At 34.9% G+C, this 13,974-nt stretch overlaps 1 protein-coding gene and 1 long non-coding RNA gene across 2 annotated transcripts in view; both read right to left on the bottom strand.

Moving 5' to 3' along the window:
* LOC136039359 (protocadherin-like wing polarity protein stan) overlaps nucleotides 1-13,974 on the bottom strand; it is a 173,078-nt gene that overhangs the window by 110,246 nt on the left and 48,858 nt on the right. The gene's annotated exons all lie outside the window — the stretch shown is intronic.
* On the bottom strand, nucleotides 10,147-11,562 carry LOC136039043 (uncharacterized). Its single transcript, XR_010620359.1, has 2 exons — nucleotides 11,195-11,562; nucleotides 10,147-11,081 (listed from the first exon to the last, which is right to left on the bottom strand). It is a non-coding gene; the product is annotated as an uncharacterized LOC136039043 (long non-coding RNA).

Here is a 13,974-nt window from a genome sequence, read left to right on the forward strand (position 1 = left end):
CCGACAAGATCTGGTGACATTGGGGGGGGGGAGAGTTGGGAGGGGGAAAGCTAAAACTTGGAAAACACTTAGAGTGGAGGGATCGGGATGAAACTTGGTGGGAAAAATAAACACAAGTCCTAGATAGATGATTGACATAAACGAAACTGACCCGCTCTCTTTGGGGTAGTTGGGGGGAGGGTTAATTCCGAAAAATTAGAAAAAATGAGGTATTTTTAACTTACGAACGGGTGACCGGATCTCATTGAAATTTGATATTTAGAAGGGTATCGTGTCTAAAAGCTCTTATTGTAAATCCTGACCGGATCTGGTGACATTGGGGGAAGTTTGGGGGGAACCTAAACTCATGGAAAACGCTTAGATTGGAGATATCGGGATGAAACTTGGTGGGAAAAATAAGCAGAAGTCTTACACACGTGATTTACATAACTGGAACGGATCCGCTCTATTGGGGGGGGGGTTAATTCTGAAAAATAAGAAAAAATGACGTATTTTTAACTTACGAAGGAGTTATTAGATCTTCATGAAACTTCATATTTAGAAGGACCTCGTAACTCAGATCTCTTATTTTAGATCTCAACCGGATCAAGCGTAATTGGGAGGGGGGGCAGTTGGGGGGACCGGAAATCTTAGAGAATACTTGAAGCGGTGAGATCAGGATGAAACTGGATGGGAAGAATAGAAACCTGTCTAAGATACGTGACTGACATAACCGGACCGGGTCTGCTCTCTTTGGTGGAATTGGGGGGGGGGGGTATATATATATATATATATATATATGTTTTTAACTACGTAAAACTTGTTAATATACAACATTCTTTGCTGTCCCATTGTCTGTGCATATAAATAGATTGTCAGGTTTACCGACTCTTGAACAAGCAACAATTAATGGTCCATGGGAAAACAATCCGTATTCATATCTATACCTCATGATTCTAATGATTGCCCTTGAGCTTTGTTGATGGCGATTGCTAATCGACGATTCCCTGTGTCGCCGTCGTCATTTATATATCCCTCTGTGCCCCCCGGCGTCCCCGTTGTAGCTGTGTCCCTGTGTCCCGGTCGTCATTTATATTCCCTGTGTCCCGGACGTCATTTGTGTCCCGGTCTCCCAGTCTGTGATTTCTCTTTGAGGGTCCCGGGCGTCATTTATATTCCTTGTGTCCCGGTGTCCCGGTCGTCATTTGTGTCACGGTGTCCCGGTCTGTATATACATTCGTTTTTGAATTGGTCTTTTTTTAGGTTTTAGTTTTTTACCTTTATTTAGTTTTTTTAGTTATACCTCATGATTCTAATGATTGCCCTTGACCTTTGTTGATGATGATTGCTAATCGAACATTCCCTGTGTCCCCGTCGTCATTTATATATCCCCCTGTGCCCCCCGGCGTCCCCGTTGTAGTTGTGTCCCTGTGTCCAGGTCATCATTTATATTCCCTGTGACCCGGTCGTCATTTGTATCCCTGTGTCCCGGTCTGTATATACATTCGTTTTTGAAATGGTATATGATGAAATAAATTTTTGTATTTTTCCCCTTTTTTTCTTTTTAGTTTTTTTTGGTTTTTACTTTTTTTTTGTTTTTTAAGGTTTTTTTTCTTTTTTCTTTTTAGTTTTTTTTTATTTTTATTTTTTTTTATTTTTATTTTTTTTTTTTAGTTTTCATTTTTTTTATCTTTTTTCTTTTTTTTTCTTTAGTTTTTTTTACTTATGTCCTGGTCGTCATATATACTCCCTGTGTCCCGGTCGTCATTTGTGTCCCGGTGCTTTGTTGATGGTGATTGCTAATCGAACATTCCTTGTGTCCTGGTCGCTTTCTCTTTGAGTGTCCCGGTCGTCATTTATATTCCCTATGTGCCGGTGTCCCGGTCGTCATTTGGGTCCCGGTCTGTAATTTCGTCAGTCGAAAACATGACGTCAGTCGACACAGAAACATGACGTCACTCGACAGACACACACACACACAGACAACTTATTTTTATATATATATCCCGGTGTCCCGGTCTGTATATACATTCGTTTTTGAAATGGTATATGATGAAATAAATTTTTGTATTTTTCCCTTTTTTTCTTTTTAGTTTTTTTTGGTTTTTACTTTTTTTTGTTTTTTTAGTTTTTTTTTCTTTTTTCTTTTTAGTTTTTTTTTATTTTTATTTTTTTTTATTTTTATTTTTTTTTTTAGTTTTCATTTTTTTTTTCTTTTTTCTTTTTTTTCTTTTTTAGTTTTTTTAGTTTTTTAGCTTTTTTAGTTTTTTTATTAGTTTTTAGTTTTTTTTCTTTTTAGTTTTTTTTGTAGTTTTTACCATTTTTTAGTTTTTTTTAGTTTTTTTTTTACTTATGTCCTGGTCGTCATTTATACTCCCTGTGTCCCGGTCGTCATTTGTGTCCCGGTGCTTTGTTGATGGTGATTGCTAATCGAACATTCCTTGTGTCCCGGTCGCTTTCTCTTTGAGTGTCTCGGTCGTCATTTATATTCCCTATGTGCCGGTGTCCCGGTCGTCATTTGTGTCCCGGTCTGTAATTTCGTCAGTCGAAAACATGACGTCAGTCGACGCACAAACATGACGTCACCCGACAGACCCACACACACACAGACAACTTATTTTTATATATATATAGATAGATAGATAGATGTCCCGGTCGTCATTTGTGTCCCGATGTCCCGGTCAGTAATTTCGTCAGTCGACAAACATGACGTCAGTCGACACACAAACATGACGTCAGTAGACAGACACACAGACAAACAACTTATTTATATATATATAGAAGATATATATAGAAAATCCCAGGATACAAATTTAATTAAAAAAAAGATAGAGCTGTTTTTGAAAAAAAATTATACATACATACATAAATAAATAAATATACAATTATATATATATATATATATATATATATATATATATATATATATATATATATATATATATATATATATATATATATACATATATATATATATATATATATATATATATATATATATATATATATATATATATATATATGTATATATATATATATATTATATATAAAAATAAGTTGTCTGTCTGTGGATGGATGGATGGATGTGTCAGGTGACGTCACCTGAAAAAACTGGATTAGGTGACGTCAAAACTGAAAAAACTAAAAAAAGGCAAAAACTACAAAAAAAACTAAAAACTAATAAAAAAAATAAAAAAGCTAAAAAACTAAAAAAACTATAAAGGTAAAAACCAATAAAAAACTAAAAAAAAAACTGAAAAAACTAAAAAAAGGCAAAAACTACAAAAAAAAAACTAAAAACTAATAAAAAAAGTAAAAAAGCTAAAAAACTAAAAAAACTAAAAAAACTAAAAAAAGGTAAAAAACTAAAAAAAATAAAAAATAAAAAAAAACTAAAAAAAAGGAAAAAACTGAAAAATAAGCTAAAATAAAGGTAAAAACCAATAAAAAACTAAAAAAAAAGGAAAAAACTAATAAATGACGACACTCAAAGAGAAAGCGACCAGGACAAAAGGAATGTTCGATTAGCAATCAACAAAGCACCGGGACACAGGGAGTATAAATGACGACCAGGACATAAGTAAAAAAAAAAAACTATCTATATATATAAAAATAAGTTGTCAAACTAAAAAAAGGCAAAAACTACAAAAAAAACTAAAAACTAATAAAAAAGCTAAAAAACTAAAAAAACTAAAAAAAAGGCAAAAACTACAAAAAAAACTAAAAACTAATAAAAAAAATGAAAAAGCTAAAAAACTAAAAAAACTAAAAAAACTAAAAAAAGGTAAAAAACTAAAACAACTAAAAACTAAAAAAAACTAAAAAAAAGGAAAAAAACTGAAAAATAAGCTAAAATAAAGGTAAAAACCAATAAAAAACTAAAAAAAAAACTGAAAAAACTAAAAAAAGGCAAAAACTACAAAAAAACTAAAAACTAATAAAAAAAGTAAAAAAGCTAAAAAACTAAAAAAACTAAAAAAACTAAAAAAACTAAAAAAAGGTAAAAAACTAAAAAAAATAAAAAATAAAAAAAAAATAAAAAAAAAGGAAAAAACTGAAAAATAAGCTAACGTAAAGGTAAAAACCAATAAAAACTAAAAAGAAAAAAAGGAAAAAACTAAAAAAAATTTTCATCTAAAAAACTAAAAAAAACTAAAAAAGGTAAAAACTAAAAGAACTAAAAAAGAAAAAAATAAATGACGACACTCAAAGAGAAAGCGACCAGGACAAAAGGAATGTTCGATTAGCAATCAACAAAGCACCGGGACATAGGGAGTATAAATGACGACCAGGACATAAGTAAAAAAAAAATTAACAAAACTAAAAAGAAGGTAAAAACTACAAAAAAACTAAAAAGAAAAAAAAACTAAAAACTAATAAAAAAACTAAAAAATCTAAAAATCTAAATAAACTAAAAAAGAAAAAAAAAAGGAAAAAAATAAAGGAGAAAAACAAAACTAAAAAACGAATGTATATACAGACCGGTACACCGGGATACAAATGACGACCGGGACACAGGGAATATAAATGACGACCGGGACACAGGGACACAACTACAACGGGGACACCGGGGGAAACAGGGGGATATAAATGACGACCGGGACAAAAAAACTAAAAAGAAAAAAAAACTAAAAACTAATAAAAAAACTAAAAAATCTAAAAATCTAAATAAGCTAAAAAAGAAAAAAAAAGGAAAAAAATAAAGGAGAAAAACAAAACTAAAAAACGAATGTATATACAGACCGGGACACCGGGATACAAATGACGACCGGGACACAGGGAATATAAATGACGACCGGGACACAGGGACACAACTACAACGGGGACACCGGAGGAAACAGGGGGATGTAAATGACGACCGGGACACCGGGACAGGGAATGGTCGATTAGCAATCACCATCAACAAAGCTCAAGGGCAATCATTAGAATTATGAGGTATAGATCTGAATACAGATTGTTTTCCCATGGACCATTATATGTTGCATGTTCAAGAGTCGGTAAACCTGACAATCTATTTATATGCAAAGACAATGGGACAGCAAAGAATGTTGTATATTCGCAAGTTTTACGTAGTTAAAACCATATATATATATATCTATCTATATTCACAGGTGGGACATAGGGACACAACTACAATGGCGCGTAACTATTATGGCGCGTAACGACTTACGCGCGCGGGGGGGCTTGGGGGGGGCGCGAAGCGCCCCCACCAACTAGGTGTTGGGGTGGCGCGAAGCGCCACCCCAACAGCTAGTATATATATATATATAAATAAGTTGTCTGTCTGTGTGTCTGTCAGGTGACGTCATGTTTCTGTGTCGACTGACGTCATGAAGTTAGTTGTCGTCATTTTTGCTATGACGGTGACGTCATTAAAGATATATAAGACATATATGTTCACGTAGAAATCTATTAATGTTTAAGTTTAAAATGACTGATGAACTTACAATGGCAAAAGCCGATGAAGATGCTCGAAGAGTCTATGCCAAAAAACTTGCTGCTGATAGAGAAAGTCAGAAAAGAAAGCGTGCCGAGGAATCAAAAGAACAGCAAGGAAACAGGCTTGAGGCTAAAGAACGCAAAACCGCGCAGTTAGATGAAGATCCACCTGGACAGCGAGAGTCAAAACATATCAAAACTGAAAATGATAGCGATGATGATTGGGTTTGGGATTTTGACTTGGATAAGCTCATCAATGCCTACCAGATTTTAGTTAAAAAAACAAAGGTTCGGCGATATGTATTTCATAGTGAAGCTGAAAAATAAAGAAGAAAAAGAAAACTGAAAAAAGAAAAAATGTAAAAAACTAAAAAATACTAAAAAGAAAAAACACTCAAAGAGAAATTACAGACCGGGACACAAATGACGACCGGGACAGAGGAAATATAAATAACGACCGGGACACTCAAAGAGAAATTACAGACTGGGATACCGGGACACAAATGACGACCGGGACACGGGGAATATAAATGACGACCAGGACACAGGTATTTAAGAATATCGTTCAAAGACAAATTTTTAATTGTAAGAAGACCGTTGAAAGAGAAATTTCTAATTGTAAAATGACTGAAGAACCTACAATGGCAACACCCGAGGAAGCTGCTCAAAACGAATGTATTCAAGCCGAAGTAGCTGAGTTGGTAAAGCGTTATGTTTCAGGTTCTAGGTCCGAGAGGCTCCAGGTTTGAACCTTGGCTTTAGCATTAATACAATGTCGTCAGTTTTGCTATGACGGTGACGTCATTAAAGATATTTAAGACATATATGTTCACGTAGAAATCTATTAATGTTTAAGTTTAAAATGACTGATGAACTTACAATGGAAAAAGCCGATGAAGATGCTCAAAGAGTCTATGCCAAAAAACTTGCTGCTGATAGAGAAAGTCAGAAAAGAAAGCGTGCCGAGGAATCAAAAGAACAGCAAGGAAACAGGCTTGAGGCTGATAGAGAAAGAAAGAACAGAAATCGTGCCGAGGAACTACCAGAGCAACGCGAAAGCAGACTTGCTGCTAAAAGAGAAAGTGAAAAAAGAAGGCGTGCCGAGGAATCACAAAAACAGCAAGAAATCAGGCTTGCTGCTGATAGAGAAAGTAAGAAAAGAAAGCGTGCCGAGGAATCACAAGAACAGCAAGAAATCAGGCTTGCTGCTGATATATAAAGTAAGAAAAGAAAGCGTGCCGAGGAATCAGAGCAACCTGAAAGTTATCGCCTGGCATTCAGGTACAGCCCAGTCGATGATTATAGCTTGAGTAGATGTGTTCAAATCGGGACAATGTCTAAAATTTGTCCCTATTGCAAGGCCTTGAAATTCAATGGTGAAACAATGGGAATGTGTTGCGCCTCAGGAAAAGTTAAACTTCCTCTATTGGCTGCACCACCAGAGCCATTGAAGACTTTCCTTACTGGAACTACGTCAGAATCTAAGCGTTTTTTGTTACAAATCAGAAAATACAACTCATGTTTCCAAATGACGTCGTTTGGAGCCCAAATCGAAAATCCAGATCAATTTATGTCTACTTTCAAAGTAATAGGGCAAATTTATCATAAAGCAGGGTCCCTTCTACCATTCTCAGGCGAGAATCATAAATTTTTACAATTGTACTTCATCAGTGATAGAAATTCTGAATTGAATGCACGTTGCGAAATTTCTCTCAACGTTGAAAGGACAATCGTTTCCCAATTGCAACATCTTTTCCACGAAAATAATAATTTAGTGCGTCTGTTCAAAACAGCCATCGATTTGATGCCTACTGATACGCATAAAATTGTTATTTCCGCTGGCAAAACGCCTCCTGGCCAACATGTGCGTAGATACAATGCTCCAACTATCGACGAAGTGGCAATCGTTATGGTCGGTGATCAGTTTTTACCTCGAGATATTATTCTTCATAAGTGAAACGCTCAGTTGTTAAGAATTGCTGAAACTCATCGATGCTACGATGCCCTACAATATCCTATCATTTTTTTGGATGGAGCTGACGGCTATCACTTTAATATTAAATTGATGAATCCAGCCACCAACAAAGAAATGAATAAGAAATGCAGTGCAATGCATTATTATTCCTATAGACTAATGATTCGGCAGGATGAAGAAAATTATATTTTAAAATGCCGTGAATTGTTTCACCAATTTGTCGTTGATATGTATGCTAAAATTGAATCAGAACGTTTGCTATATATCCGCCTGAATCAGACCAAGCTCCGCTCTGAACAATACATTCATTTGCGAGATGCAGTTATAAATGACGGTAATACCACAAACGTTGGAAGATTAACAATTTTACCTTCGTCATATGCTGGCAGTCCCCGTCATATGCATGAATATGCTCAAGATGCTATTGCGTATGTTCGTCTCTATGGTCGTCCAGATTTATTTATTACATTTACATGTAATCAATCTTGGGACGAGATACTGCAGCTTTTACTTCAAGGACAATGGGCGGTTCATAGGCATGACATTACGGCCCGTGTCTTCCGGCAAAAGTTGAAATCACTGATAAACTACATAGTAAAACTTGAAGTGTTTGGGTCAGTGCGATGCTGGATGTACTCAGTGGAATGGCAAAAACGAGGTTTGCCACATGCACATATACTAATCTGGCTACATAAAAAAATTACTTCGAACGAAATTGATGATGTGATTTCCGCTGAAATACCTGATAAAAATGTCGATAAGGGGTTACATGATATTATTGTAAAAAATATGATACATGGACCTTGATACATGGACATGGTCGTCATTTGTGTCCCGGTATCCCAGTCTGTAATTTCTCTTTGAGTGTCCCGGTCGTTATTTATATTCCCTCTGTCCCGGTCGTCATTTGTGTCCCGGTCTGTAATTTCTCTTTGAGTGTTTTTTCTTTTTAGTATTTTTTAGTTTTTTACATTTTTTCTTTTTTCAGTTTTCTTTTTCTTCTTTATTCTTCAGCTTCACTATGAAATACATATCGCCGAACCTTTGTTTTTTTAACTAAAATCTGGTATGCATTGATGACCTTATCCAAGTCAAAATCCCAAACCCAATCATCATCGCTATCATTTTCAGTTTTGATATGTTTTGACTCTCGCTGTCCAGGTGGATCTTCATCTAACTGCGCGGTTTTGCGTTCTTTAGCCTCAAGCCTGTTTCCTTGCTGTTCTTTTGATTCCTCGGCACGCTTTCTTTTCTGACTTTCTCTATCAGCAGCAAGTTTTTTGGCATAGACTCTTTGAGCATCTTCATCGGCTTTTGCAATTGTAAGTTCATCAGTCATTTTAAACTTAAACATTAATAGATTTCTACGTGAACATATATGTCTTAAATATCTTTAATGACGTCACCGTCATAGCAAAAATGACGACAACTAACTTCATGACGTCAGTCGACACAGAAACATGACGTCACCTGACAGACAGACACACAGACAGACAACTTATTTTTATATATATATATAGATATATATATATATATATATATATATATATATATATATATATATATATATATATATATATATATATATATATATATATATATAGCTGTTGGTGGGGCGCTTCGCCCCCCCCCCCAAGCCCCCCCGCGCGCGTAAGTCGTTACGTGCCATATTAGTTACGCGCCATTGTAGTTGTGTCCCTGTGTCCCACCTGTGAATATAGATAGATTTATATATGTGTTTCAAACTACGTAAAAATTGCGAATATACAACATTTTTGGCATTCCCACTACTGGGAGCTTTCCGTTTCCAATTGCTAGCAATTGATCTGAAAATGTTTGACCAGAGTCATCGTTTTGCAATCGGACACGCATATTTGTAGTTAATTTTAATATTTTTACGTGTGCCCATAAATTAGAATTTTTCAGGCAAGCATTCATTTCGTCTGCAGGAGTTAAACTACGTAAAAATTGCGAATATACAACATTCTTGGCTTTCCCATTGTCTGTGCATATACAAAGCCGTATGCACTAATAATGACGTCATATGCAAACGCTCTTTTTACAAACAAACAAACATGAATACACACACACAACTCGTTTTTATATAGATAGATAGATAGATAGATACAATACAAATTAACTGCGTAAAACTTGCGAATATACAACATTCTTCGCTGTCCAATTGTCGCTGCATATAAATAGATTGTCAGGTTTACCGACCCTCGAACATGCAACGTACAATTGTCCATGGGAAAAACAATCAGTATTAAGATCTATACCACATTTTTCTAATGATTGACCTTGAGCTTTGTTAATGGTGATTGCAAATGCTAATCGAATTGGGAATTGCAATCTTTTAAATTGAAAAGGCAGATCCGTTGGAATCATGGGAATGCGAGGAATAAGAACAGCTTCACCCTCAAAAGGCCCTGTCAAGATTGTGGCCTCTATTAGGTTTTCCATTGTTTTTTTTTTACGGCAAGTCGCGTGCCATTGCAAAGCTTTGGTGGGTTGATATTTCTTAAAAGTATTATTGGTACGCCTATTTTTAGTTGTAGCACGTGTGGTGGAAACCCTGAAAGATCTACGGAATTTAAAAATTCAGATGGATAATTAACCGCTTCATTTGGTTCCAAAACTGTGTCGACTGACTTGCAAAGGACTGCCTGGTCTCGAATCTTGGTCAAAACAATATTGTTGATTTCGTGGACGTCTGTATTTTTGGGTGCGAGAATCGCTCTTTCACTTAGCCATTTATTATTTTTATAATTTTTTAGAATATTCGGAAATACTTTTTCAATCAATTCATTTTTGGACGTCACTAAATTACAGAAATCAGCAGGTAGTTGTATACGTCCTGAAATTTAGTCTATCGTATCATAAATTTCTTTTTGTTCCGACGTTAACTTGGAAATGTTATTTTGTACATACGACAATAGATCACTCGTACTGTAACTTTGTTCACGATCCAATTCTACACGTGTCGAAACAGCAGCGATACGGTTAGGTGAAGGCATTCCCAAATCCTGAAGAGGTTTGTTTGCCATACGTAAGCACAAATCTTCTATAATAACTAAAGTGTAGTTATAAATTTCTGATGTAAAATCAAAAGTCATATCTGACGTCTCTAACTGTTTTCGATGGAGTATATCTTCGGACATTTTTGACTTATATTTTTCCCATAACTCTGTAGGAGCTGATAGAGAGCAAGTGCACGAATTTGACTTGGGGTTGACGTTTCGCACGCGTCATTGATGCAGTTATCCCAGTGTTGGTCATTCTCCAATAAATTCAGAGCTTGGCATGCACTACGGTAAGTGTCATGTATAGTACCGTTTACAGTTCTCAAATACTCAAAGGATGTCGGACCGGGTACATTCACCAAAAGCAGGCGTAGAAAGAAGCATTCATGTTGATTGGGGTGAACGGTGTAGAGTCTTCCTATCGTGGTATCTTTGAAAATGGTAGGTTGGCCGTAAACCCACTGGTTATCTACTTCGATGGTGGTACCGTTGCCATTGTAGGTTCTTCAGTCATTTTACAATTAGAAACTTCTCTTTCAACGGTCTTCTTACAATTAAAAATTTGTCTTTGAACGATATTCTTAAATACCTGTGTCCTGGTCGTCATTTATATTCCCTGTGTCCCGGTCGTCAGTTGTGTCCCGGTATCCCAGTCTGTAATTTCTCTTTGAGTGTCCCGGTCGTTATTTATATTCCCTCTGTCCCGGTCGTCATTTGTTTCCCGGTCTGTAATTTCTCTTTGAGTGTTTTTTCTTTTTAGTATTTTTTAGTTTTTTACATTTTTTCTTTTTTCAGTTTTCTTTTTCTTCTTTATTTTTCAGCTTCACTATGAAATACATATCGCCGAACCTTTGTTTTTTTAACTAAAATCTGGTAGGCATTGATGAGCTTATCCAAGTCAAAATCCCAAACCCAATCATCATCGCTATCATTTTCAGTTTTGATATGTTTTGACTCTCGCTGTCCAGGTGGATCTTCATCTAACTACGCGGTTTTGCGTTCTCTAGCCTTTAGCCTATATGTCTTTTAAGACATATATGTCTTAAATATCTTTAATGACGTCTCCGTCATAGCAAAAATGACGACAACTAACTTCATGACGTCAGTCGACACAGAAACATGACGTCACCTGATCCACAGACAGACAACTTATTTTTATAGATATAGATATATATATATATATATATATACTAGCTGTTGGGGTGGCGCTTCGCGCCACCCCAACACCTAGTTGGTGGGGGCGCTTCGCGCCCCCCCCCCAAGCCCCCCCGCGGTCGTAAGTCGTTTGGCGCCATATTAGTTACGCGCCATTGTAGTTGTGTCCCTATGTCCCACCTGTGAATATATATATATATATATATATATATATATATATATATATATATATATATATATATATATATATATATATATATATATGTTTTTAACTACGTAAAACTTGCGAATATACAACATTCTTTGCTGTCCCATTGTCTGTGCATATAAATAAATTGTCAGGTTTACCGACTCTTGAACATGCAACATATAATGGTCCATGGGAAAACAATCCGTATTCAGATCTATACCTCATGATTCTAATGATTGCCCTTGAGCTTTGTTGATGGTGATTGCTAATCGACCATTCCCTGAGTCGCCATCGTCATTTATATATCCCCCTGTGCACCCCGGCGTCCCCTTTGTAGTTATGTCCCTGTGTCCCGGTCGTCATTTATATTCCCTGTGTCCCGGTCGTCATTTGTGTCCCGGTGTCCCAGTCTGTGATTTCTCTTTGAGCGTCCCGGGCGTCATTTATATTCCTTGTGTCCCGGTGTCCCGGTCGTCATTTATATCCCCCTGTGCCCCCGGCGTCCCCGTTGTAGTTGTGTCATTTATATTCCCTGTGTCCCGGTCGTCATCCCGGTATACATTCGTTTTTGAATTGGTATATGATGAAATAAATTTTTAATTTTTTCCCTTTTTTTCCTTTTAGTTTTTTTTTATTGGTTTTGACCTTTTTTTAGGTTTTTTAGTTTCTTTCTTTTTCTTTTTAGTTTTTTTTTTGAAGTTTTTATCTTTTTAGTTTTTTTACTTTTATTTATATTTTTTTAGTTTTCTTTTTCTCCTTTATTTTTCAGTTTTTTTCCTTTTTTTAGTTTTTTTTTCTTTTTTAGTTCTTTTAGTTTTTACCTTTTTAGTTTTTTTTAGTTTTTTAGATTAAATTTTTTTTTAGTTTTTCACCTTTTTTCTTTTTAGTTTTTTATTGGTTTTTACCTTTTTTTTAGCTTTTTTATTTTTTTTTCGTTTTTTCTTTTTACTTTATTTTTAGTTTTTATCTTTTTATTTTTTTTTATGTTTATTTTTAATTTTATTAGTTTTCTTTTTCTCTTCTATTTTTCAGTTTTTTCCTTTTTTTTAGTTTTTTTTTAGTTTTTAGTTTTTTTAAGTTTTTTCCTTTTTTTAGTTTCTTTAGTTTCTTTAGTTTTTCGGCTGTTTTATTTTTTTATTAGTTTTTATTTTTTTTTGTAGTTTTTGCCTTTTTTTAGTTTTTTCAGTTTTTTTTTTTTAGTTTTTAGTTTTTTACCTTTTTTAGCCTAACCAGGATTTGAACCTGGGACCTTCATTCTCCGTTCTGACACCCTCTCTCACCGAGTGACTACTCCAGCATGTTCATTTTGGTGTTTTAAATGGTATATTATTAACCAAATTAATGTGTTTTACAATATACTAAGCATCGTCATAACAAAAATGACGACAACTAATTTCATGACGTCAGCCGACACAGAAACATGACGTCACCTGATCCACGATCCACAGATCCACAGACAACTTATTTTTATATATATAGATATATATATATATATATATATATAATATATATATATATATATATATATATATATATATATATATATATATATATATATATATATATATATATACAACTTATATATAAAAATAAGTTGTTTGTCTGTCTGTCGACTTACGTCATGTTTGTGTGTCGACTGACGTCATTATAAGGATTGAGCTGTATGTCGTCATGAAGTTGTTTGTCGTCTGACGTCAAGTTTGTCGACTAACGAAACTACAGACCGGGACACCGGGACACAAATGACGTGTTATGTCTGTTATAACGTAATAGAGGCAACAATCTTGACAGGGCCTTTTGAGGGTGAGGCTTTTCTTATTCCACGCATTCTCATGATTCCAATGGATCTGCCTTTTCAACCTAAAAGATTGCAATTCCCAATTTGATTAGCATATTTAGTTTTCAGTCCAGAACCACTAAAGCTATTATGTAAATATCAAAAATATTTATATATTACAGACCGGGACACCAATGACGACCTGGACAGAGGGAATATAAATAACGACCGGGACACTCAAGGAGAAATTACAGACTGGGATACCGGGACACAAATGACGACCGGGACACAGGCAATATAAATGACGACCAGGACACAGGTATATATATATATATATGCAATTTATAAGTATTAATTTCGATAGAAATGAAAGATTAGTGCAAAAGAACTTAGGGGTATCGATTGCGTCTCATCTTCATGTTTAGGCAGAATTTGA

This window comes from Artemia franciscana, chromosome 19 (assembly GCF_032884065.1).
Source record: "Artemia franciscana chromosome 19, ASM3288406v1, whole genome shotgun sequence".
NCBI classification, from domain to species: Eukaryota; Metazoa; Arthropoda; class Branchiopoda; order Anostraca; family Artemiidae; genus Artemia; species Artemia franciscana.